Raw genomic sequence first — 26,727 nt, 5'->3', positions numbered from 1 at the left:
AACAGGCCTTTTCGGCCCTCCAAGTCCGTGCCGCCCAGCGATCCCCGTACATTAACACTATCCTACACCCACTAGGGACAATTTTTACATTTTACATTTACCCAGCCAATTAACCTACATACCTGTACGTCTTTGGAATCTGAATCAACTGAATCAACCTACCACAACCAGAGAGTAGTGCTGAACTACCATCTACCTCTTTTGTGACCCTCGGACCTTCGTTGATCAGACTTTGCTGGCTTTACCCTGCACCAAACATTATTCCCTTATCGTGTATCTATACGCTGCAAACTGGTTCGATTGTAGTCATGAATTGTCTTTCTGCTGACTTGATAGCACGTAACAAAAGCCTTTCACTGTACCTCGGTACACGTGACAATCAATTAAACTGAACTGAACTGATCATACTGAGGGTCCCGCCTCGATGGCCGTTCCAAAGAGATGAATCAGATTGACTTGTGGTGACAAGGAGACTCCACATCCCGACTGCACTGATAGTGTTAACAACATACATTGAAAGTCAGAGTGCGGTTAGGCCGCAGATCCATACGGAATCACCATTCAGTCAAAACTTCATCCAGCTCTGTTATCTAAACTGCACTTTGAAGGATCTAAAAGGCATTTTTCTTAATGAAGTGAAACACTTTAGAAGGTGATACAAAGCAATTCAGTTTACTGGATTCTTATCAAATCTCATTTAACTGGATACTTATCAAATCCAGTTGAGTGCTCAGAACCCAAAGTACTCACAAACAAGAAGTGCTGATTTAAGCATTTTGTTTCAAGCTCTGTTTCAAATATAACGCAATCACATCTTGGCCTGATTTTGCACAAAGCACTGAACCTTTAGCATGCTTTCCAGACGTCTGCTTCTTCTTAAGCCACACAGGAAGCAGATGACTAATAATTCTGTCTATTTCAATGCTGCCCTTTCTGCTTCTCTCATGAAATTAACATTAATGCTGATATTCGCTTTGCGTACAGATACCAACCATACCCCATAATAAACTGTTCCTTTATTGGAACTGATTCAGAAAAGATGAGAATGTAAGAAATTGGAGCGAGGTCACTTGACCTTTCATGTTTGCTCCATCATTCAATGTGATCACGACAGATGTTCTATCTCAGCACTTACTGTACTTTTCTCTACCAATCCCACATCCAAATGTTTATTAATTTCTACCTTGGATATTCCCAGTGACAGTTCCTCCAGAGGATCTGTTTAGTAGCAAATTCCAATGATTCACTACTTTCTGTGTAGTAAAGAACTGCAGATGCTGGTTTAAATCGAAGATAGACACAAAATGCTGGAGTAACTCAGCGGGACAGGCAGCATCTCTGGAGAGAAGGAATGGGTGATGTTTTGGGTCGAGCCCCTTCTTCAGACTGATGTCAGGGGAGTGGGCGCCCTACTTTCTCTACTTTCTGACTGATCGCATTGAATGGCGGTGCTGGCTCGAAGGGCTGAATGGCCTACTCCTGCACTTATTGTCTATTGTCTATTGTCTATAAAAAGAAATTTCTTCTCATCCCAGTCCTGAACAACCAACCCCATATTTTGAGACTGTAACCCTTGGTTCTAGACACCGCAGCAATGGGGAAGTCATTCCCACATCTTACCTTTACAAATCCCATCAGAATTTTGTAGATTTCAATAAAATCATCTGTCATTCTTTGAAACTTCAGTGAGTTTAAGTCCAGTCTGCTTTATCCCTACTTGCAGTGATTAAACAGGTGTACAGACTTGTCCAAAAGACTTGTTTTTTTTGGATGACAATAAAGGTAATTCTGATTCTTCTGATTCTGATATTGTGTAAGGGTCAGGTATCAGATCCACATCACAGTGAGACATGATGCATACAGCCTTTGCAGACTCTCATCGAATTACAATGAGGAATTTTTACTCTTGTACTCCAGAACAAGGGGCCACAGTTTAAGAATAAGGGGTAGGCCATTTAGAACTGAGATGAGGAAAAACTTTTTCAGTCAGAGAGTTGTGAATCTGTGGAATTCTCTGCCTCAGAAGGCAGTGGAGGCCAATTCTCTGAATGCATTCAAGAGAGAGCTGGATAGAGCTCTTAAGGATAGCGGAGTCAGGAGGTATGGGGAGAAGGCAGGAACGGGGTACTGATTGAGAATGATCAGCCATGATCACATTGAATGGCGGTGCTGGCTCAAAGGGCAGAATGGCCTCCTCCTGCACCTATTGTCTATACTCAAATCCAGTTGCAAGATAGGCCAGTTTACTATTTGCTTTCTTAATTGCTTGCTGTAATCACATGTTGACTTTGAATGATCCATGTTAAAAAATACCCAGATCTCACTGAACAACAACAACAACTTTCAACCTTTTACCATTTAAAAAGTACCCTGCTTTTCAGTTTTTTTATACATGCCAACCACACATTTTTCCGCTTTGTATTCCGATTTCCTTGTCCACATTCATTTATTCGCTGGGCAACCTTTAATCCTCCATTCCAGATTACTCTGCCACCCAGCTTTGTATAATCAGTATAAGAAAATAACTGCAGATGCTGGTACAAATCGATTTATTCACAAAATGTTGGAGTAACTCAGCAGGTCAGGCAGCATCTCGGGAGAGAAGGAATGGGTGACGTTTCGGGTCGAGACCCTTCTTCAGACTAGTCATCCCCATCAGTGGCACCGTCAGCGATGGCAGCCTCGCCAATGGTCTGTCTATAATTTGTCTTTTTTTTTTAGTGCATTTAAAAAAGTTTGGGTTAATGTTCTCTGGTTTGTTTTATGTGGGGGGGAGGGGGCTGGGTAAACCTTTTTTTCAATCTCTTACCTTGCTGGAGATGCAATTGATTTCCGGATCGTATCTCCGGTCGCTCTGCGGCCTAACATCAAGGAGCTGGAGGCCTTGCTCTCGACTGATTTTGAGCCCCACCACGAGGACGTGGACTTACCGCCGGAGCCAGCAATCCCTTGCCTGGGATCGACGCTACCTGCGGATTTCAACATCGAGGAGCTCGCAGTCTCAGGTAGAGACTGATGTCGGGAAGCTCCAAAGTTGCTGGAGGTTCGACTAGACCCGACCCGGGGTCCGATCGCCCGGTGCGGGGGAGCTGAGATCCCCCCCCCCGATGTGGGAGCTTGATCGCTTCGATGCGGAGGGCGGATACGGGAACCAAGATCGTCCCGTCAACGGAAGGCTCAAGGCTCCCGACCATGGGAGAACAAAGAAGGGAAGAAATTGAACTTTTTTTTGCCTTCCATCACAATGAGGGATGTGGAGGAGTCACTGTGGTGGATGTTTATGTTAAAATATATTTTGTGTGTTTTGTTGCTTTTTATTGGTATGACTGTATGGCAAATCAAATTCCTCGTATGTTGCAAAACATACTTGGCTAATAAAGTATGATTATGATAATCTGTACACTGTACACTGCAAGGGCCAGGAAGCAAGCGGGCAAGATCATCTCTGACCCCTCTCACCCTGGCCACAAACTCTTTGAGCACTTCCCTTTGGAAGGCGACTCCGGACTGTCAAAGCAGCCACAGCCAGACATAAAAACAGCTTTTTTCCACGAGTGATAGTTCTACTCAATAACCAAAGTCTGTAGTCTCTTTTTTGCTCTGGTTTATTTTCACCCACATGTTTAGACCGTAATGGTGTATCCTTATTGTTTTGATGTGATTATGCTTTATTCTTAATTGTTAACTGTATGTTTGTGTTGTCATTTGTGAGCGGAGCACCAAGGCACATTCCTTATATATGCATACTTGGCCAATAAACTTATTCATGCATTCATTCATCATGATTATGATTGACATGGACCACGGACTGCACTGGTACCCGTAGTAACCCATTAATTGCAGCCTCACAATTTTAAAATGCCTCATTCTCCTCTCCTCTGCTAACTGAAAGTTAACCTATCCTCGACCCATGCTCCCACGAACATCAATTGTGTTTAATAATGTGTTGAGTGACATGTTATCGAAGGACTTCTGAAAGTCCAAATATATCACAATCTTTGGTTCCCTTTAGTTGGTGTAACAGTCTCAACCTCAAAATTGGCAATTTGTCAAACATGTTTCCTCTTTCATAAATCCTTGTTGACTTTGCCCAATCCTATTATTATGTTTCAAAGTGCCTTGTCACCATATCCTTAATAATAAATTCTATAATTTTCCCACCTGTTCAAGGTAACTGGTTTGTGGTATTTTATTTTCTGTCTTCTTCCTTTCTTCCACAATCAAGTCACATTTAAAATTTGCAAGATAAAGTCTGCCCCTGGATTATCACTCCCTTATTTATGCCGTGTTACACTCGCTGAATACTCTTTGTCCAACAGCTGCAGAACAATTGGCCATGAGTCGAGTTTAGTTTAGTTTAATTTAGCTTAGAGATACAGTTTGGAAACAGGCTCTTTGGCCCACAGAGACATACCGACCATCGATTATCCGTTCACACCAGTTCCATGTTATCCCACTTTCGTATCCATTCTCCACACACCACGGTCAATGGGTGAATTTTACAGAGGCCAATCAACCTACATACCCATACGTCTTTGGGATGTGGGAGGAAACTGGAGCATCCAGAGGAAACCCACGTGGCCACGTGCAAACTTCACACAGAGAGCACTGGAGGTCAGGATCGAACCCGAGTCTCTGTCACTGAGGCAGCAGCTCTACCAGCAGCGCCACCATGCTGCCCAAGTTTCAAATTAACAGCAAAGGAGCACATAAGAATTCAGACAGATCCTTGCCACCTGGAGATTGCTAAATACCTATGAAATAGAGTCATAGAGTCTTACAGCGTGGAAACATGCCCTTCGGCCCAAATTGCCCATACCGACCAACATGTCCCATCTACACTAGTCCCACCTGCCTGTATTTGGCCCATATTCCACTAAACCTGTCCTATCCATGTACCTGTCTAAATGTTTCCTAAACGATGCGATAGGACTTGCCTCAACTACCTCCTCCACATAAACATAGGTTTCCATAAACCTTCCACCCTCTGCATAAAAAAGTTACCCCTCAGGTTCCTACTAATTCTTTCCCCGTTCACCTTAAACTTACAGTATGTACTCTGACTTTTGATTCCCCTGCTCTGGGCAAGAGACTGTGCGTCTACCTGATCTATTCCTCTCATGATTTTATACACCTCTATAATGAGGATGAGGAGGAGATAAGACTTTTCTTTGCCTTCCATCACAGTGAGGGTGTGCCTGGAGCAATCACTGTGATGGTTGTCTGTGTTAAATTGTAATTGTGTGTCTTGTGTTCTTTATTGTTTACTGTCAACCATTTACTATTTATTGTTTATTGTCAACCATTTACGCCGGACCCTGACGTGAGAGGACGCTGGCGCTGTTTGTTCGCCGCTTCTCCGTCAGGACAGATCTTTTGTTTGTGTGTTTGTTTTTATGTTTTGTTTGCTCTGTAAAACGTCTTTGAGTTTCCAGAAAAGCGCTATATAAATTAAATGTATTATTATTATTATTATCATAAGATCACCCCTCCTCCTCCTGTGCTCCTAGGAATAGAATCCTAGCCTGCTCAACCTCTTTCTATAGCTCAGGCCCTCGAGTCCTGGCAACATCCTCGTAAATCTTCTCTTCACCATTTTCAGCTTGAGAACATCAGACAAAATCAGACAAAACCATTTTTTTCAAAATTCAGTTGCACGCATTTCAATTAAGAAGGGGTTTAGAAAGATGGGATTGACAAATGAAAAGCTTATGGCAGCTAAAGGTTTCCTCTTTCAAGATACAGGAAACATTTAACTTGCATAAGCTCTTCATTTGTCAACCCCATCTTTCTAAATCCCTTCTCAATTGAAATGTTTGCAACTGAATCTTTAAAAAAATGATTTCTTTGGTATTTCATTCCATATGTTTAGCAATCGTTAGCTGGCAAGGATCTGTCTGAATTCTTACATGCTCCTTTGCTGTTAATTTGAAACTTCTATCGCCTCGTATGCAAACAATTTACAAGGATCAATTATGCCAGTTCCTACTTCATGCCAACGTCTTCAATTTTCCAAAAGAAAACATTCCAAATTCCTAAAACATCTACAAAATCTTAGAAAATGAGGTTAATAAATGTAGCCCCAGATTTAAAAAAATCCGTGTAAGGGCAAAACCATGGGAACGGATGCAGAAAACTGTTGATGCAATAAATTTGTGCTTAAATGGGAAATAGATATTTGCAAGGAAAGTTACAATGTTGAGACAGAGATAGAAAAGGGGCACATGGGATTTTAAAGCGTAAACTGGTACCAATGTTATAGAGCTTATTGAGTGGGCCTGAGGGCCTATTGCTGTTCCAATGTTGCTGTGTTCCTATCCCATATTTTCATAACACAGGTGCTCCTCAGCTTCCAATGGGGCTCCGTTCCGAGAAACCCATCGGAAACCGAAAGTATTGTAAGTCGAAATGCATTGTAATACACGCGATCGTGTGGCTGGAAGCGAGCGGCGGCTCACTATGGGTCGCTGCCGTTTGTACCATCGCAAAGTTGAACTATCGCAAGTCGAAACATCGGAATCCGGGGAGCACCTGTATAGCCAATTTCCCTGAGAGCCTTTCATCCTTTCAAAATCAATGACGGTTTTCATACAGGATTCAAAGTTGGCTTGGCCATAGAAGGCAGAAGATAGTGGAAGAGGAGTATTATTCTGACAGAACGTCTATGGCCAATGGTGATAGTTTAGGGATAGAACATGGGAACAGGCCCTTCGGCCCATCAGGTCTGCGACGACCAGTGATCACTCGTACACTAGTTCTATCCCACACGCTCCGGACAATTTACAGAAACCAATGAAGCCCTACAAACCTGCACATCTTTGTAATGTGAGAGGAAACCAGAGTATCTGGAGAAAACCCCTCAGTCACAGGGAGACATACATCTCCATTCAGACAGCACCCATAGTCCAGGATCCAACAAGGGTTTCTAGTGCTGTAAGGCAGCAACTCTACCGCTGCGTCACTATGCCACCCTAATGATCCACCCGGAGATCTGCCAAGAAAATTGCTGGGACGTCTGTTGTTTGTGATAAATAGTCAATGTAGGTGGGCTGATCATGCAACAATCGGTGGAGCTGGATAGAGATCTGGGATGTTGATTCAGCAATGGTTAAGCTTATATTACTCTCTAAGTCATGGGTGTGGGTGCCTTGGAGGGGAAATTAGAGATGGTGGCATTCCCGAAAACCTACTCATCCTTCTTGGTGGTACAGGTTACGAGGGATGAGAAATACTGCTGAAGAAGCCTCAGCACCTTACAGCAGTGGATTGGATTCAAGGATGGCACACACTGCAAGCATTGGTGGAGGGAATGAATCTTGTGTGACTGCTATGATGATGAACAATGGCTTTCTTTGACCTGAACAATGTCAAGCATCTGGAGTGGTATTCGGGCTGCTGTCATCCAGGGAAGAGAAAAAAATGTTTCACATTCCTGCCTTAACCCCTGTAGATTGTGTAAAGTCTTTAAAGGATCAGATAGAATACCTAAGCAACTGAACTGCTCCTGCACTGCAGTGTTAATGCATTTGGTGCACATGAGTTTTTCTTCAATGGTGAAGCTCAGAATTTTGATGAGGTTGTGATGTGGGATTTGAGTTTAGGAGCAGGGAGGTTCTGCTGCAGTTGTACAGGGCCTTGGTGAGACCGCACCTGGAGTATTGTGTGCAGTTTTGGTCTCCTAACCTGAGGAAAGACGTTCTTGCCTTAGAGGGAGTACAGAGAAGGTTCACCAGATTGCTCCCTGGGATGGCGGGACTTTCATATGAGGAAAGACTGGATAGACTGGGCTTGTACTCGCTGGAATTTAGAAGACTGAGGGGGGATCTTATAGAAACATATAAAATTCTTAAGGGGTTGGAGAGGCTAGATGCGGGAAGATTGTTCCCGATGTTGGGGGAGTCCAGAACCAGGGGTCACAGCTTAAGGATAAGGGGGAAGTCTTTTAGGAATGTGTGAAAAGATGTGGCTTTGGTAAGATTCTAAGAATTAGGTGCAGAATAGTTCACGCCCTCAATATACTCAGTGACATGAATTTTTATGTTCTTCTGCAAAAGGAAATTCAAAATTTCAAAACTTGGTTAAGAAATATCTTTTCATCTCAGTCTAAACATCTTGCTCACCAATATCTTGTGGTTATTACCACTTCACCATGTTGTATATTTTCCTGGGAGGGGAAATAAATTCTCAACTACAAAGTCGTCTCAGAATCTGACATGTTTCAATAAAATACCCGATTACTATAAATCCCTTCAAATATTGGACTGTCCAACACAATCAGTCACCTCAAGACAACCCTTCCATTCCAGGAATCTGTTGCACTATTATGAAGGCACCTATTTATTTTGTCTTACATGTGCAGTCCTAAACTGCACCATGTACTTTAGGTGTGATCTCACTGAACACTACACGCTTGCAGCAATAGTTCCTGGTCAATCTGAGACAATTGTCACACATTGAACCTTGCCACTCAGAGTGTTGTTTGTAGAATGGTTCCTTGATTAGAATAGATTGGGTTGTTGCATAAAAGATGGTAAATATCTCGCTAGCATCCCAGCATGGAAATCTGAACAATCTAGAAATCGACATTAAAATTGTTTTGTTTGCTGTTTGCTTTGTATCTACATTCTTGTTATTTTGTTCTCAGGGTGTGGATAAGGCTGGCAAGGGAATCAACCACAACATACTGTTGCAGTCATATGGAGCCTCAGTTTCCTATCTCTCTCTATAACAAAAATACACTAATGAATTAGCAAACAGCTTCAGTGCTCATTTTCATGTCATGTCCAAGATGTTATAATCAATTTAATTTTAAAGCATGCTATGAATTTATAGCATCTGAATAGATGGCCCATATGAGATCACACCTTCCCTAGCCAACAGTGGGCCATCAAGGCACAGCCCTGCCTGAGGTGATTTATGGGTGGCCCTGATTGGTCCGGGTCTTTTCTCGCATCCAACTCTTCACCTAACCCCCCCCCACCACCCACCCCCTACTTTCAGTCTGATGAAGGGTCCCGACCTAAAACGTCACGCATTCTTTTTCTCCAGTGATGCTGCCTGACCAGCTGAGTTACTCCAGCACTTTGTGTCTATCTTTGGTTAAAAAGCAGCATCTGCAGTTCTTTGTCTCTACATTTTGGCTGCTCCACTGTGAAATCTCCTCAAGGTATGCCTGCATTGACGAAGTTCTCTTCCTCTCTCCGATGGGAGTTCTCCCTCTGTGATTCCTACTGCTCGCCGGCTCAACCACCATATTTTAACCCTCTTGAGATCACGCCTTCCATAGCCAACAGTGGGCCTACCAGGCACCACCCTGCCTGGGGTCATTTGTGGCCGGCCCTGAATGGTCTTTTCTCACCTCCAGCTCTGCACCTCTCTCCACCCACCCCCCACCTACTTTCACTCCGAAGAAGAGTTCCTGAAATGTCACCCATCCTTTTTCTCCAGAGATACTGCTTGACCTTGGTTAGAGTGGATGTGGAGAGGATGTTTCCACTAGTGGGAGAGTCTAGGACTAGAGGTCATAGTCACAGAATTAGAGGACGTTCTTTTAGGAAGGAGATGAGGAGGAATTTCTTTAGTCAGAGGGTGGTGAATCTGTGGAATTATTTGCCATAGAAGGCTGTGGAGGCAAAGTCAGTGGATATAGTTAACACAGAGATAGATAGATTCTTGATTAGTACGGGTGTCAGGGTTTATGGGGAGAAGGCAGGAGAATGGGGTTAGGAGGGAGAGATAGATCAGCCATGATTGAACAGTGGAGTAGAGTTGATTCTGCTCCTATCACTTATGATCTTATGACCTATTGAGTTACTCCAGCACTTTGTGTTTATCTTTGGAATGAACCAGCATCTGTAGTTCTTTGTTTCTACAATAGTCCACTTAGCAGTTTATTCTTTGATTGTGAAAGAAAACCTGATGGAAATAATTGTTTTCAGGCAGGCTTTGAATGACTGCACTAGGGCATTCAACTACAAACAGGATGTTGGTGACCACTAACCATGAGAGCAGATGCCGGGCTGACTGATGAAGCAGAATCCACAGGCGGATGATGTGGTCAATGAATTCTCTGAGTCTGCCGCTCAAGTCATAAACTGACTGCAGTTAGAACTTGTTCAGTAAGGTGTGCCCAACCATTGTAACTGCAAAGACTAAACCAAGCCATGATATAAAGGTGAGGGCCACTGAGGGAACACTCAACTGCTTCAGTACAAGACCAGAACTGTTGCACGTCTATGACTCAGCCCTGCATCAGACCCGTGAGGACTATCAAATAGATGATTCAGAAAAGGTTCATTAGATTTTTCTGTAACAGAGTTAATACGCAGGTTGATGCCCTTTCAAGATGAGTGTTATGATAATTTTACGATTTTATGTTGAGTAACTGTTGGAAACAAACTCCTCAGTTATGTTGAACAAAAACACTGTCCTGTACCATGACTCAACCCAAAACCAACATGAAAATGTATCCAACACTTAACAGGTAACAAGTTCATACCTTCTGCAAACCACTAGCAGCTACAGTTAAAACACAAATCAGCCATGAAATAAATGAATGAATGGCAAACATTTTTGATGGTCTGAATGGTCTCGTCCTATTGCTATGGAAAACTAGGTTATGCTAATGCTCAGCAAAGATTCTGTTCAATTTGATCGAGAAGTGTCATATATCCAACATCCTCTTTGCAACCCAGACCAGTAAATAATTCATCAGCTTGAAAATGAGTCAACACTAACTGGTTTCTGCTGCCTGTGTGATGTAATAACCAGTGAATAATGCAGTTAATAAAACATTCTGAACAAAATCCTTCAATTTTGTCATAAATTCTATTCCTGTAGCTTCTAAGCAGCCGACCATAGCAAACACATATTTATAAAAAGGTGCGAAAATGAAGAAAGTACATTGCGTAAAGTGAATATCTGATGAACCAATTTAAGCCTTCTTCTGAAAGCATGTCAGTAAAACTGCATACAGTGGCAATACTCGTCCAGCACAGAGTGGCATAATCGGGTAGTTCCTCTGTCTACCAAGCCTGCTGACCATATTTCTGTGTGTGACAGAGAATCAATTGGAACATATACTGTAATTTATCTATAATTATCCTCTACTGCCTATATTTCTGGAGACAATATCTTGATAGGTTGTGAGATGTATGTGCCATTGATGTGAATAGACTGCCTTCTGAGTAATTTATATTGCTAACTGTACAACAGACTTCTGTGAGCACAGATATATTCTCTGCCCGATCAATTTATTGGCTGACTCAGAGACGTCTATAATGAGACACAAGGGACAGCAGATGCTGGAATATTGAGCAAAAATCTAACTGTTGGAGAAGCTCAGAGGGTCAGACAGTATCTGTGGAGAAAATGGGTACTTGACATTTCAGGTCAACACTCTTCTTCAGACTTAGATTATGGGAGAATTTAAATTCCTTTGTTCCGTTGCTTTCTACCCAACCCAATAATGCAGTAAATAATAGGTCCATGCAGACCTCTTTAATGACGTAAACATGAATAAATGATCAGTCTCAATGAAAGGTCTCAACCTGAATTGTTGTCTGCAGTTCCTCTAGCAGTTTGCTTTTTGCTCGATGTCCACAGCAATTCTGTTCAGAAAAGGGACAAATAATGAACATCATTTTTCAACCATCCAGTTAAAATGATGATGAAATATGTCTGTTGAAGTTGTAATGTGCATTTCCAACAGGCAAGATCCTTTTAAAGGCAGGAAATGAGGTGCGCACTGTCATGCATGAGCAACGACGAGGGGCAGATAGCTGTTCATTTAGGTGACACATCTTGGAGCAAGTAGCAGGAGCTAAACACAAATTGCAGGAGGAACACAACAGTTCAGGCACCATCTGTGGAGGGAATGGACCTTCAGTATTTCAGGTTGGAGCCCCCTGCAAAGTGACTTGAGTATGGGAGAGAAAGTAGGAAAAGAGAAATGTGGAGGAGGGAGGGGGGGGGGGGGGGGGGAGGGGGGCTGAAAGCTTGACAAATGAAAGGTGCATACAGGTGAGGTGGGGGAGAGGGGCTGATTGGCAGGTGGATGAAGTGACAAATACTGGAGGTAAAAAGGAAACAAACGGGTGTCAGATAGGGAGAAGAGGAAGCATGAGGTCTAAAGGCAGAGGGAGCGATGTAGGTGGAATGGGATAGAGGGGAGGAGAATGAGAGGTGATAAAAGGGAAATGGGCAGCGTGGGGATGGAACATGAGTGCACAATCCCTCCCTTTCATTTCACTCATCTTCTCTCCTTATCTGATGGTCTTTTGTCTCCCTTTCGTCTCCAACCTTTGTCCACCCATTTGCCAGTTGTCAACACCCCCTACTTCACTGGTATTCATCTATCGCTTACCAGGCTTTGTCCTGCCCTACTTTCTTTTCCAGTTTTTTCTTCCCCACCTCACCCCCCCCCCCCCCCATCACTCCAATCAGTCTGAAGAAGGGTACTGACCCAAAACATCATCTACCCATTCCTTCCACAGATGCTGTCTGACCGACTGAGTTCATACAGACTTAATGTTTTGCTCAAGATTTCAGCATCTGCAGTTTCTCGACTCCAAATATCAGGAATCGTTGACTCGACTCTGACTGGCGGATTGAACACTATTTAACACACTTACAGTATTAATATTTCAGAGAATAGCCGTGGTTTCTGCCCACAAAGAGGAACATGGCCAGCCTAAAAATAATTGGGACATTCTCACGGTTGTCACTGCAGTGGGGTTTAACAATTCTCATGGCTTGTATATCAGCTGCAGGACATCAAATGTTTGCATTTATGTACTGTCTTTCAAGCTCTTGCAGCTTGTTAAGCCCTTTTGCAAAGTTGAAATGGTCTTATTGTAGGAAGGGTAGCAGATAATGTGTGTACAGCAAGATATCACTAAAGGCATGGAATAATGAGTTTGGAATTAGTTTTACTGAAATTGATTAAGGATTAAATATTGGTCATTTATCTGGAGTTAGCTTTTCTGTTAACTTTCTAAATGCCATGTGGGGATTTATTGCACCCATTTGAGAGATAGGATGAGGTTTTGGATCATCAGTTCATCTGGAAGGCTGTATGCCCCACAGTACTATATAAATGCCAGCCTGGATTATATGCTTCATTCTCTGGGATGGACTTGAACCCATGGTAGATGTTAGTGCTACTAATTGAGTTATAGTTGATGGAAAACAACAGACTGGACATCAGTCAGCTGAGAAGTGTTGGGAACATTATGGTCCATTATTGACCTCAGTGTGAACACATTGCATTTGCCATGTCAGAGGTCCCAATATAATGTTAACTCTCCCAAGAAAACTCACAAATGCCCCCACCTCAGATTTCAATGTTTTTAACTTCAAGAAGCTTGGAATAAACATTTAGAAATACCTAGGTAGGAAAGAACTGCAGTTGGATATCATTGTGACTGTCCTACACTCAGCAGCAACTGTCTTACCTGGCAGGGGAGACACCTTGATCACAAAGGAGGTTCTCCCAGGACGAGGCTATCCCATTGCACTTCGGGTGTGCTGACGCCTGCGATGTCCCCAAATGCGGGATACTCGACTGCAAAATTTGTGGTAGTGGGGGACTGCGTTCGCGAGAAAAAAAAAAAAAAAAGAGCTGGATAGAGCTCTTAAGGATAGCGGAGTGAGGGGGTATGGGGAGAAGGCAGGAACGGGGTACTGATTGATAGTGATCAGCCATGATCGCATTGAATGGCGGTGCTGGCTCGAAGGGCTGAATGGCCTACTCCTGCACCTATTGTCTATTGTCTATTGTCTGTAGTTTACACTACTTCCCTTTGAGATGATCTGTCAGATTATCTCATAGGTCACTTCCTTAGTGAATCTCTGCAACCTTTCACACAGTTGTTCACCACACACTCCTCCAACTCCTCTTCTACATTGCTCAGCCAGTGAGATACTCACTCTGGTTCCAATTTTAATCATCAAGTGAAACCAGAGAATCACTTACTGTATAATGTCTAGGGAGGAATTGAAGATGCTGGTTTCAACCACAAACACAAAAAGCTGAAGTAACTCAGCTGGCCCTTTGGTCCATCATGTTCTTGCTGAAGTAACTCAGTGGGTCAGGCAGCATCTCTGGAGAAAAAGAATGGTGATGTTTCCGGTCTCCAGTATGAAAATAGTGTCTCGACCCAAAACGTCACCGATTCCTTTCCTCCAGAGATGCTGTCTGACCCGCTGAGTTACTCCAACTTTTTGTGTCTGTCTTTGGAATTACTTACTATGTTTTATTCATGCTCCTGACTCATTTACCTTGAAGTCTACAAAAATCTTTCATTGACTCCTTCCTATATCTCATCTATAAGCTGATCAAAGGAGACATCCTCTGCAAACATAATGTGAACATTTACCAACATCTCTCTTGACTCTTCCACTATCTTTGATTTGTCACACAACCTACTGAACATCCAATGCTAGTATTAAATATCCTCCCAACCACATATCGGCAAGACAGAAGCTGTTCAGACATTGATGAGTTTTCCAGGCAGATATAGAGTCATAGAATCATAGCAGTTGTACAATACAGAGCTGGCCCTTTGGTCCATCACTTCCTTGCTGACCTTATTGCCCATCCACGCTCATCCCATTCTGCAATACCCACCACTCATTGAGTGAAAAAGTTGCAGACAAAAGGCAATTGCTTCACCTGCCTAATTTCCAATGGGAAGATGGGTTTAAATTGACTATAGAATGTGCTGCCATAGCGACAAAAAGAATTTGATGTCCATCTTCCATCCCCAAACAAGTCCCGGTCTACCTCCTTCCGAAAATTACCTTTAACTTTGTTTCAATACACTGGGATCAATAAGAGTGATTCTGAAACTGGTATTTCATGCTCCAGCTGTGTTTACATTCCAGTTAAGTTACTGCCTAATTACACAAGGCACTGATGCACAACACAAGCTAAGCTTCCTGTTGTTTTATGCAACAAACAGACACAATGTCCACAAATGAATCCAAGCTGATTCACTCCCCTGGGCTGCACTTCAATGCTCGGAACTCTGTTGCAAGCAAATGATAAAATAGTTACAGCAATATTCACCAAGCTGCCCACACTTTATTTTATGATAGTTTCTTGAATTGTCACTATGTGGAGACCAGCCCATTCTGCCTTGCTGAGGATCTGGATAGCATGGGAGAAGGTGCCAATAGTAAAATAATGAATAGACAGAGAGGGTATACACTGAAAATGAATAAAGTATTGCAGTAATAATAATAATAATAATAATAATGCATTACATTTATATAGCGCTTTTCAAACACTCAAAGACGCTTTACAGGGATTACTAGAACATAGAGAAGAAAATAAATAGATAAATAAGTAAACGAACAGAAAAAGGAGACAGAAGGTGAGGTGACGGTCAGTGGTTGAAGGCAGTGCTGAACAGGTGAGACTTCAGTGTTGTTTTGAATGTGGTGAGTGAGGAGGAGTCTCTGACGGTTTGGGGTAGTGAGTTCCAGAGGGTGGGAGCAGCGATGGAGAAAGCCCTGTCCCCCCAGGATCTGAGTTTGGTCCGGATGGGGGGAGGGGGGGGGGGGGGAACAGGAGGTTGGCAGCAGCAGAGCGGAGGGTGGAGGTGGGAGTGTATCTGTGGAGGAGGTCAGTCAGGTAGGATGGGGCCAGGTTATGGAGGGCTTTGTAGGTCATGAGGAGGATTTTGTACTGGATTCTCTGGGGGATGGGGAGCCAGTGGAGCTTGTAAAGGACAGGGGTGATATGGTCACGGATTGGGGAGTGGGTGAGTAGACGGGCAGCGGAGTTTTGAATGTATTGAAGTTTACTGATGGTTTTTGAGGGTGAGCCATAGAGGAGGCTGTTGCAGTAGTCCAGACGGGAGGTGATGAAGGCGTGGATGAGGGTTTCTGCAGCTGTGGAGGAGAGGGATGGACGGAGACGGGCGATGTTTTTGAGGTGGAAGAAGGCTGTCTTGGTGATGTGTTTGATGTGTTTGTCGAAGGAGAGGGTTTGATCAAAGATGATTCCAAGATTCCGGATGTGAGGGGAGGTGGATACTGGGAGACCATCAATATTGAGGATGAAGTTTTGGGTGGATTTGGTGAGCGTTTTTGGACCAATGATGATGATTTCGGATTTGTTGCAGTTGAGTTTGAGGAAATTTGATTGAAGCCAAGATTTTATTTCAGTGATGCAGTTTGTCAGTGTAGAGTGTGTGGTGGTGGAGATTGACTTGGTGGAGATGAGGAGCTGGATATCATCGGCGAAGCAGTGGAAGTTGAGACCATGACGGCGGAATAATTGACCAAGGGGGAACAGGTAGAGGATGAAGAGGAGGGGGCCAAGGACTGAGCCTTGGGGGACACCTTGGGGGAGGGGAGCGGTGGGGGATTTACAGTTGTTAATGGAGATGAACTGGTGCCTGTTGGAGAGGTAAGATTTGATCCAGGATAGGGCTGTGCCGGTGATGTTAAAGGAGGTTTCAAGTCGGGTGAGGAGAATGGAGTGATTTATGGTGTCAAAGGTGGCGCTGAGGTCAAGTAGGATGAGGATGTTGAGGTTGCCAGCGTTAGAGGAGAGGAAAAGGTCATTGGTGATTTTGAGGAGCACAGTTTCAGTACTGTGGTTGGAGCGGAATCCGGATTGGAAAGTTTCATACAGGTTATTGGTAGAGAGGTGGTATTTGAGTTGAGAAGCTACAAAGCGTTCCAAAAGTTTGGACAGAAAGGGTAGATTGGAGATTGGTCTGAAGTTGTTTGGGGTGTCAGGGTTGAGTCCAGGTTTTTTCAGAATGGGGTGACAGCAGCGATTTTGAGGAATGGCGGGACGATGCCAGTGGACAGGGAGGAGTTTATTGTTGCAGTGATAAGTGGAGAGAGAGCAGGAAGGCAGGCCTTGACAAAGCTGGAGGGGATGGGGTCCAGAGAGCAGATGGCAGTTTTTATTCCTGTGAAGAGGTCAGAGAGGTCGGTGGTGGAGACTGGGGAGAACTGAGGCAGGGGTTGACAGGATAAGGGGGAGCAGGTGGTTTGAGGGGGAACAGGTGCGTTGGTGGTTAAGGTGCTGTAGATGCTGTCCATTTTGCTTTGGAAGAATGAAAGGAAAGAGGTGCATTTGTCAACTGTGAATGACTGGGAGATGGTGTCCAGGGGGCTGAGGAGTTTGTTTATTGTAGAGAAGAGTGTTTTTGGGTTTCCGGAGCCAGAGTGAATTATTTGAGAGTAGTAGGTGGAGTAGTAGGTGGCGCGGGAGAGGGCATCTTTGTAGTGCTGCAGGTGGTCTTTGTAGGCTTGGGAGTGAATTGTGAGACCTGTTTTGTTGCGGAGTCTTTCAAGTTGGCGGGCATGGGTTTTCATCATGCGGAGTTCAGGGGTAAACCAGGGAGCAGAGAGGGTGAAGGAAACTGTTTTGGTTTTTATAGGTGCAAGCTGGTCGAGGCAGGAGGAGAGAGTGTGGTTGTAGTAGTCAGTGAGGTCAGTAAAGTAAGTAAAGTATTGCAGTTAAATTAGCACGGATAATATATTCTAATCTAGTCTTAGAATTGTGTATTTAACAACATTATCCAAATCTTTTAACCAGTCATTCTTGGCAGCACCATTATACATGAACTCTTACCCTTTATTTCAATATGTTCTATAGCTAATTTACACAGGGCATTATAAATGTCATTTTAACCTTTGGGCAAAGAAGGAGCAATGGTGAAATTAGGAGAGGTTACATGAACTGGGAATATATAGAAACATAGAAACATAGAAAATAGGTGCAGGAGTAGGCCATTCGGCCCTTCGAGCCTGCACCGCCATTCAATATGATCATGGCTGATCATCCAGCTCAGTAGCCTGTACCTGCCTTCTCTCCATACCCCCTGATCCCTTTAGCAAAAAGGGCCACATCTAACTCCCTCTTAAGTATAGCCAATGAACTGGCCTCAACTACCTTCTGTGGCAGAGAATTCCACAGACTCACCACTCTCTGTGTGAAGAAATGTTTTCTCATCTCGGTCCAAAAAGACTTCCCCCTTATTCTTAAGCTGTGACCCCTGGTTCTGGACTCCCCCAACATCGGGAACAATCTTCCTGCATCTAGCCTCTCCAACCCCTTAAGAATTTTATATGTTTCTATAAGATTCCCCCTCAGTCTTCTAAATTCCAGCGAGTACAAGCCCAGTCTATCCAGTCTTTCCTCATATGAAAGTCCCGCCATCCCAGGGATCAATCTGGTGAACCTTCTCTGTACTCCCTCTAAGGCAAGAACGTCTTTCCTCAGGTTAGGAGACCAAAACTGCACACAATACTCCAGGTGCGGTCTCACCAAGGCCCTGTACAACTGCAGCAGAACCTCCCTGCTCCTAAACTCAAATCCTCTTGCTATGAATGCCAACATACCATTTGCTTTCTTCACTGCCTGCTGCACCTGCATGCTTGCTTTCACTGACTGGTGCACCATGACTCCCAGGTCACGTTGCATCTCCCCTTCTCCCAATCGGTCACCATTCAGGTAATACTCTGCTTTCCTGTTCTTGCCGCCAAAGTGGATAACCTCACATTTATCCACATTATATTGCATCTGCCATGCATTTGCCCACTCGCCTAATCTATCCAAGTCACTCTGCAGCCTCCTAGCATCCTCCTCGCAGCTAACACTGCCACCCAGCTTCGTGTCATCCGCAAACTTAGAGATGTTGCATTCAATTCCCTCGTCCAAGTCATTAATATACACTGTAAATAACTGGGGTCCCAGCACTGAGCCTTGTGGTACCCCACTAGTCACTGCCTGCCATTCCGAAAAGGACCCGTTTATTCCTACTCTTTGCTTCCTGTCCGCCAACCAATTTTCTATCCACCTCAACACTGAACCCTCAATACCGTGTGCTTTAAGTTTGTACACCAATCTCCTATGTGGGATCTTGTCGAAGGCCTTCTGAAAGTCCAGATATAACACATCGACTGGTTCTCCCTTATCCACTCTACTAGTTACATCCTCGAAAAATTCTATAAGATTCGTCAGACATGATTTGCCTTTGGTAAATCCATGCTGACTTTGTCCGATGATTTCACCACTTTCCAAATGTGATGCTATCACATCTTTAATAACTGACTCTAGCATTTTCCCCACTACCGATGTTAGGCTAACTGGTCTATAATTCCCCGTTTTCTCTCTCCCTCCCTTTTTAAAAAGTGGGGTTACATTAGCTACCCTCCAGTCCTCAGGAACTACTCCAGAATCTAAAGAGTTTTGAAAAATTATCACTAATGCATCCACTATTTCTGAGGCTACTTCCTTAAGCACTCTGGGATGCATCCTATCTGGCCCTGGGGATTTATCTGCCTTTAATCCATTTAATTTACCTAACACCACTTCCCGACTAACCTGGATTTCTCTCAGTTCCTCCATCTCATTAGACCACCGGTCCCCCGCTATTTCCGGCAGACGGTTTATGTTTTCCTTAGTGAAGACAGAACCAAAGTATTTGTTCAATTGGTCTGCCATCTCCTTGTTCCCTATGATCAATTCACCTGTTTCCGACTGCAAGGTCCAGAAACGGGAGGGAGATGTCGGAGATAGTCCAAGTATATTTAAAAGTATGTAAAATGTATGTAAAATGGACAACGGAAACTGATATGTTGATTTTAAATTTACTAAAACCTGCTGATTGTCAAAATTAATCGAGCTGACAGAACCAAAGTATTTGTTCAATTGGTCTGCCATCTCCTTGTTCCCTATGATCAATTCACCTGTTTCCGACTGCAAGGGACCTACATTTGTCTTAACTAATCTTTTTCTCTTGACATATCTATAAAAGCTTTTGCAGTCAGTTTTTATGTTCCTTGCCAGTTTTCCCTCAAATCTATTTTCCCTTTCCTAATTAAGCCCTTTGTCCTCCTCTGCTGGACTCTGAATTTCTCCCAGTCCTCTGGTATGCCACTTTTTCTGGCTAATCTGTATGCTTCATCTTTTGTTTTAATACTATCCTTGATTTCCCTTGTTAGCCACGGATGCACTACCTTTCCTGGTTTGTTCTTTTGCCAAACTGGGATGAACACTTGTTGTAGTTCATCCATGTGACCTTTAAATGCCTTCCATTGCATGTCCACCGTCAACCCTTTCAGCATCAATCGCCAGTCTATCTTGGACAATTCACGCCTCATACCCTCAAAGTTACCTTTCTTTAAGTTCAGAACACTTGTTTCTGTATTGACTTTGTCACTCTCCATCCTAATGAAGAACTCTACCATATTATGATCACTCTTGCCCAAGGGGCCTCGCACAACAAGACTGCTAACTAACCCTTCCTCATTACTCAATACCCAGTCTAGATATGTTCTAGAATTTAAGTTAAATGGTGATTTGATTGAAATTTAAAGATATGGTGGGGATTGTTACTGCTAGTTTGAGAATCTCCATCCAGGGCCACTGACAAAACATTGGAGCTGGATTTTTGAGAAGCTGATTCACTCCCCTGGGCTGCACTTCAAAGATGGAAGACATGACAGTCCTGGCCATCACACTGTAAAAAGGACATGATTAAGGAAAATAAAACGTAGAAAGGATTCACAGGGATGTTACGTGGATTGAAGGGATTGAGTTTGTATGTCCCTGACTTGTGTGGGTTTTCTCAGAGATCTTCGGTTTCCTCCCACACTCCAAAGACGTAAAGGTTTGTAGGTTAATTGGCTTGGTAAATGTAAAAATTGTCCCTAGTGGGTGTAGGATAGTGCTAATATGCGGGAATCGTTGGTCGGCGCAGACCTGGTGGGATGAAAGGCCTGTTTCCGCGCTGTACCTCTAAGCTAAAAAAAAAGGAAAGATTGGATAGGCTAGATTTGTTTCCTCTAGGTGAAGATGGTTGTGAGGTGACATGATAGATGTATATAAAATTATGAGAGACAGAGATAGGATAGATAACCAGTGTCTGTTTCCCATGAGTACAAGTAGCTAAAACTAGAGGGCATGAAGTGAGAAAGAGGTGTCTTAGAGGAGATTTGAGTAGCTGGTGTCTGGAATAAGTTGCCGGAGGAAGTGATAAGAGGTTGGAACAGTAACCAAACATTGTATGTAAGAGGCATTTGAAGGGACATTATTCATTGGAGCGCAGGTGGATGGGGGGTGATATTATAGAGATGTATAAGATTATGAGGGGAATAGGCTGAATGCACAGTCTTTTATTCAGAATAGAGGAATCAAAAACCATAGGACATAGGTTTAAGGTGAGAGAGGAAAGATTTAATAAAAACGTGAAGGGCAACCTTTTCACTCAGAAGTTGGTGAATATGTGGAACAAGCTGCCAGTGGAGGTAGTTGAGGCAGGTACGACATTTAAAGATATTTGGACAGGTACATGGATAGGAAATGTTTATGGGATATCTAGATCAGCATGGGCAAGATGGGCCATAGGGTCTGTTTCTTTGCTGTATGACTCCATGACTCTGTGTCTTTATGACATGATGAGTGAAAACCAGGGAAGGGAAGATCTGCAAGCTTAGGCTTGCGTGGGCTGCCTTCTCTTCCCCTCTATACTGCAGCATTCCCATCATTTTGATTCCCACTTCCTACCCTGGCTAAGTCCCCAGTTGTGTGCTCGTAAGTTCCATGGAGCTGCAGGGGCCAGTAGACCTATGCAGACAACTAACAAAGGGACATCTGTGAATTATATGAATAAAGTTCTGGAGCACAGGTTAGATATCAGAATAATCCAAACATCTTGCTCAGCTCATTAAGTGGAAGGTGCAAAGTTTCTGTTACGGTATAAAGATCAGGATTTCTACATCAAGGCCAAGAGATAGAGGTAGGAGTGGATATGCAAGGAAACCAGGATTTATGACTTTAGGAAATGGTTTCCAGCAGACTTGATTCCAAATTCTAAAGGCAACGGACTTTTTATAAGCTTTGATAAAGCCAAGCTTAAATGTGGAAGATTATTATTACTTCAAATTATTAATTCTAATCAATGAATTCATTAATTCTGCAGAAGAGAACCTTGTTCACTGATTCAATGAGCACACACAATAAAGAATCATGGAATACTCATTAGCTAACATGAGGTTATTTTGGGCATATGTGCAGTTCCAAATGCTTCACTCAACCAGTTCTTAGATCGTCTGCTTGGTAACTATTTCTATTTCTCATGTTAGTTAAGGGGTGTGCAGATAGCAAGTGTGAAATATCAAGTCCTGATATTTCACACTTGTTATTTGCGCACAGCTGCAAATATTTGTTTATGCAGATCGGGTTCATGTTGAATCAAAAAGGATCTTAACTTGCATTTAAATTGAAAAGAGTTGGAAAGTAAGTCTGCAGTTGGTCTGTAGATTTTTTTTTAAAGTTACTCCTTGAGAAGTATAAAACTTTCCTTTACAAGGGAAAGCCACAGCCTCCCATTCACCAACTATCCCAAACAACCCCTTCAGGCTGAGGCGCTGGGCTACAAGGAGAGGCTAGGGCAGGCTAGGACTTTATTCCTTGGTGCGCACAAGGCTGAGAGGTCTTATAGAAATTTATATAATCAATAATTCAATTGATGAATAGATAGGGTGAATGCATAGAGTATTTTACCCAGATAGGGGAATCAATATCCTGAGGACATAGGTTTAAGGTGCGATTTAATAGGAATTAGAGGGACAAATTTCTCACTCAACTGTTTCCATTCTGTATAACTTTATCTCCAAAAACATATTACTGATCCACTACCTGGTGAGATATTCCTTAGTGAAGGGCCACTGTCCGTCCATTGCTTTCTCCCCTCATTGCTAGGGAGATTGACCGTAGATCAATACTGATCAATGAAGGCCGGCATTCCATAGAGCTTCTTAACCACATTATATGCCTGCGTTATCACCTCAAGGATTCTTGGACTTGTATACCAAGGTCCCCCTATTGCTCAACACTCCCTCTGTCCTTACCTGTGGCAAAGTAAGGCGAAAAGATTTAAATCAGAGAAAAAGTAGAGAATTGTGTAGTCTTGCTCGGTGCCATCGTGCGTTGAGATTGGGCCTGCAGTGGGACCATTGGGTAAATTATGGCTTCTTGCCATCATGGAACAGTCAGAATTTGAGGGATAGTTCAAGAAGGGTACTCCACAGCAGCTTTCTTGCTATTTTACTTCTCTGTTTTTGATTCTAATCAATTTGGGTCAGACCCATCTTCCACTTTTTGAAATTAGCTCCCCATCAGTTATTTTATGGTTCATTGCTTCTTCTCTTTTACCATAACTACCCTATGCCTAATTTAAGATATGATTTTTTTTCCCCAAATGCTTTTCCACTGAAATATGCTCCGTTTTAGTCCCAATTTAAATTCCACAATATTTCCTTCCTCAGTAGGCTTCCTTTCTGCACATTTCAGGAATTACTCTGCCACTGTTAATATCAGTACTTTTTTCATCTATATTCATCACCACTGTTCTATAATTCATTTGACTTTCAGAAACTGGTTCCTTCCCACTACTCCCAAAAGCACAACTGCTCCTCTGTTGCTCCTGAATTCTAACCAAATGCAGCTGTAAGTTTATGATCCCTTTCCAGTGCCAAAGCTGTACTTTTGATCATTAGTGCCCTACCACAGTCCCATCCCCATCATACCACAACCCCGACAACATTCAATACCCAGCCACTATCATCTGCACTCCAAATGCTATCATTCCTGTTTTTTTCTTATCTTCCCTGAATACTGGTAGCCAGACATACATACAAACATACAAACAAATATACAAGATGAAAGTTTTAGCAATATATAGATATAACACCATATAACAATTCCAGGTGACAATCCAAGCCTCCAGCGGAACTGCCTCATTAACATTGCTCCATCTATTTGTGACAAGATATTCTAAATTCATTCTAGTTTATTTTGATCTTTTCATTTTGTGATCCATTGCGTTTCTCAATTTATCCTGTGCCCTTTGTTTCTCCTCTTCAAAGCTTAAACCTGGTACGATAGGTAATTGTCATGAAATTACTTATGAAACCTGTTCTGCCCCTTACCGACTATATAATACTAACGAGTCACTAAAACTTTACCCTTCTCTCAATTAAATAGACAAGTAATTATATATATAAAATATGATTGTGCAAAAAAATATCAATGCATATTGCTTTATAGCACATAAGGAAAAAAGACCTGTCCCGATTGTTTACACTGCATTAGTGTTTATAGTGTGGCTTTGGGAGTGCTGATAAATGCATTTACAGCCATATTTACTTTTTAAGCTAAATGCAATATGTGGAAGCATTAGAAAATACTTATAGTTAGGAGCAATTTTATCTCAATATGATGTGACTGTTTCATTGCAGTACAATTGGCCAAAGAATGGGTCAGTCACCAGGTTATCAAACTTGAAGCCATTTTCACCTAGATACGAGATTTTCCAGATAAATGTTACAAATTGGAAGTTTAGCTGTGATATAGCATCAAATTACAATGATACAAAAAAATATCAACTTAATAGGAAAACAATGCAAAACCTAGCTTAGATAGCAAGAAAAAATATGGGAAGGAAGGCAAAGAAAAGCAAAAATAAAGGGCTTTGCAATTACATATGTAAAGGGATATGGGGAGAAGGCAGGAATGGGGTACTGATTGTGGATGATCAGCCATGATCACAGTGAATGGCGGTGCTGGTTCGAAGGGTCAAATGGCCTAGTCCTGCACCTATTGTCTATTAAATAGAATTACTGAAAATTAAAAGAAATGGAGATGCTGAAATCTGCAACAAGAAACTTCATCAGAACAGATTTTTAGTTTAGTTTAAGGGATGTAGTGCAGAAACAGCCCCAACGGCCTCCGAGTCCACGCTAACCATTGATCAGCCATTCTCACCAGTTCTATGTTATCCCACTTTCCACTCCACTCCCTACACATAAGGGGGAATCTACTGAGGCCACTTAACCTACAAACGCACACGTCTTTGGAAAGTGGAAGGAAATTGGAGCACCCAGAGGAGACATTCGCAGTCATAAGAAGAATGTGCAAAGTCCACAAGAACAGCACCCAAGATCAAGATCGAATCTGGGTCTCTGGCGCTGTGAGGTAGCAACTCTACCAGCTGTGTCACTGTGCTGCACTAATGCTGACTGTTCCACAACACATGCTAATAGCATTAGCAATGCCCCCCCCCCCTACTGAATCTGGCTTGCCAATGGGTAGGCTCCTAATTGGGATGATACAAATCGGCACTTTTTATGTAAACAAAAAGGTGCCGGTCTTTAGAGGTGCTGATACAACGAACTGGTGCGTACCTGCACAAAAAAAGCAATAGAGTCATAGAGTCATACAGCATGGAAACAAGCCTTTTGGCCCAACTTGCCCATGCCAACCAAAATGCTCCATCTACGCTTATCCCACCAGCCCATGTTTGGCTCATATCCCTCTGTATAACAGAGCTTTATTTGTCATTCGGTACCGAGGTACCGAACGAAACTACATAGCAGTCGTACAAAAAAGAACACAAGACACATAACCCCAACACAAACGTCCATCACAGTGACTCCAAACACCCCCTCACTGTGATGGAGGCAACAAAACTTCCACTCTCTTCCCCACGCCCACGGACAGACAGCTCGTCCCCGACCGACCCGCACAGTCCCCGCAAGGGGATGGAAGTCCCCGCGGCCGAGTCGCACCGGGCGCTGAAACGTCTCGCGGCCGAGCCGGGCGATGGAAGGCCCCGCGACCGAGCCTTGCGCAGCTAAGTCCCTTGGCCGAGCCGCACCGGGCAATGTTAAGTCCATTATCACCAATGGTACCAACACTTATTTGGTACCTGCCTGCTGGCTTCATACTCTCCCTGCTTCATATGGCTGGACATCTGCATAGGAAACAGAGTGTGGGAGGTGTTGCTCAAACTCTACTCAGCTATCACCATTGTATGTCCCCAGTGGTCCTTGATGCCAGCAAACAATAAAGAGGTATTTTTAAATATGAACCCTCGTGAAGACCAGTGCACATGATTTCACATTGCATTCTGTGACAAGTGGGCCAGGTAACCACCCACGTCAGTAGCAGGAAGTCCCCCACAGCCAGCACCACCTTCTGAACACATTTGGCATGTGGGTGATAACCAGAAATGAAACTCTTTACAGGATATCACAACAATATCACAGAAAGAGGAAAATACAGTGCAATGGAATGTTGGCCTTCGTAACAAGAGGAGTTGAGTATAGGAGCAAAGAGGTCCTTCTACAGTTGTACCGGGCCCTGGTGAGACCGCACCTGGAGTACTGTGTGCAGTTTTGGTCTCCAAATTTGAGGAAGGATATTCTTGCTATTGAGGGCGTGCAGCGTAGGTTCACTAGGTTGATTCTCGGAATGGCGGGACTGTCGTATGTTGAAAGGCTGGAGCAATTAGGCTCGTATACACTGGAATTTAGAAGGATGAGAGGGGATCTTATTGAAGCATATAAGATAATTAGGGGATTGGACACATTAGAGGCAGGAAACATGTTCCCAATGTTGGGGGAGTCCAGAACAAGGGGCCACAGTTTAAGAATAAGGGGTAGGCCATTTAGAACGGAGATGAGGAAGAACTTTTTCGGTCAGAGAGTGGTGAAGGTGTGGAATTCTCTGCCTCAGAAGGCAGTGGAGGTCAGTTCGTTGGATGCTTTCAAGAGAGAGCTGGATAGAGCTCTTAAGGATAGCGGAGTGAGGGGATATGGGGAGAAGGCAGGAACGGGGTACTGATTGAGAGTGATCAGCCAAGATCGCATTGAATGGCGGTGCTGAATGGCCTACTCCTGCACCTATTGTCT

General features: G+C 43.3%; 1 non-coding gene across 1 annotated transcript; it reads left to right on the top strand.

Moving 5' to 3' along the window:
* The first annotated feature begins 13,446 nt into the window (after positions 1-13,446).
* On the top strand, positions 13,447-13,605 carry LOC144601149 (U1 spliceosomal RNA). The gene has a single exon (XR_013548249.1). It is a non-coding gene; the product is annotated as a U1 spliceosomal RNA (small nuclear RNA).
* The last annotated feature ends 13,122 nt before the right edge of the window (positions 13,606-26,727 follow it).

The sequence above is a fragment of the Rhinoraja longicauda genome, chromosome 1 (genome assembly GCF_053455715.1).
Source record: "Rhinoraja longicauda isolate Sanriku21f chromosome 1, sRhiLon1.1, whole genome shotgun sequence".
Classification (NCBI taxonomy): Eukaryota; Metazoa; Chordata; class Chondrichthyes; order Rajiformes; family Arhynchobatidae; genus Rhinoraja; species Rhinoraja longicauda.
This window is presented reverse-complemented; position numbering and strand designations above follow the sequence as displayed.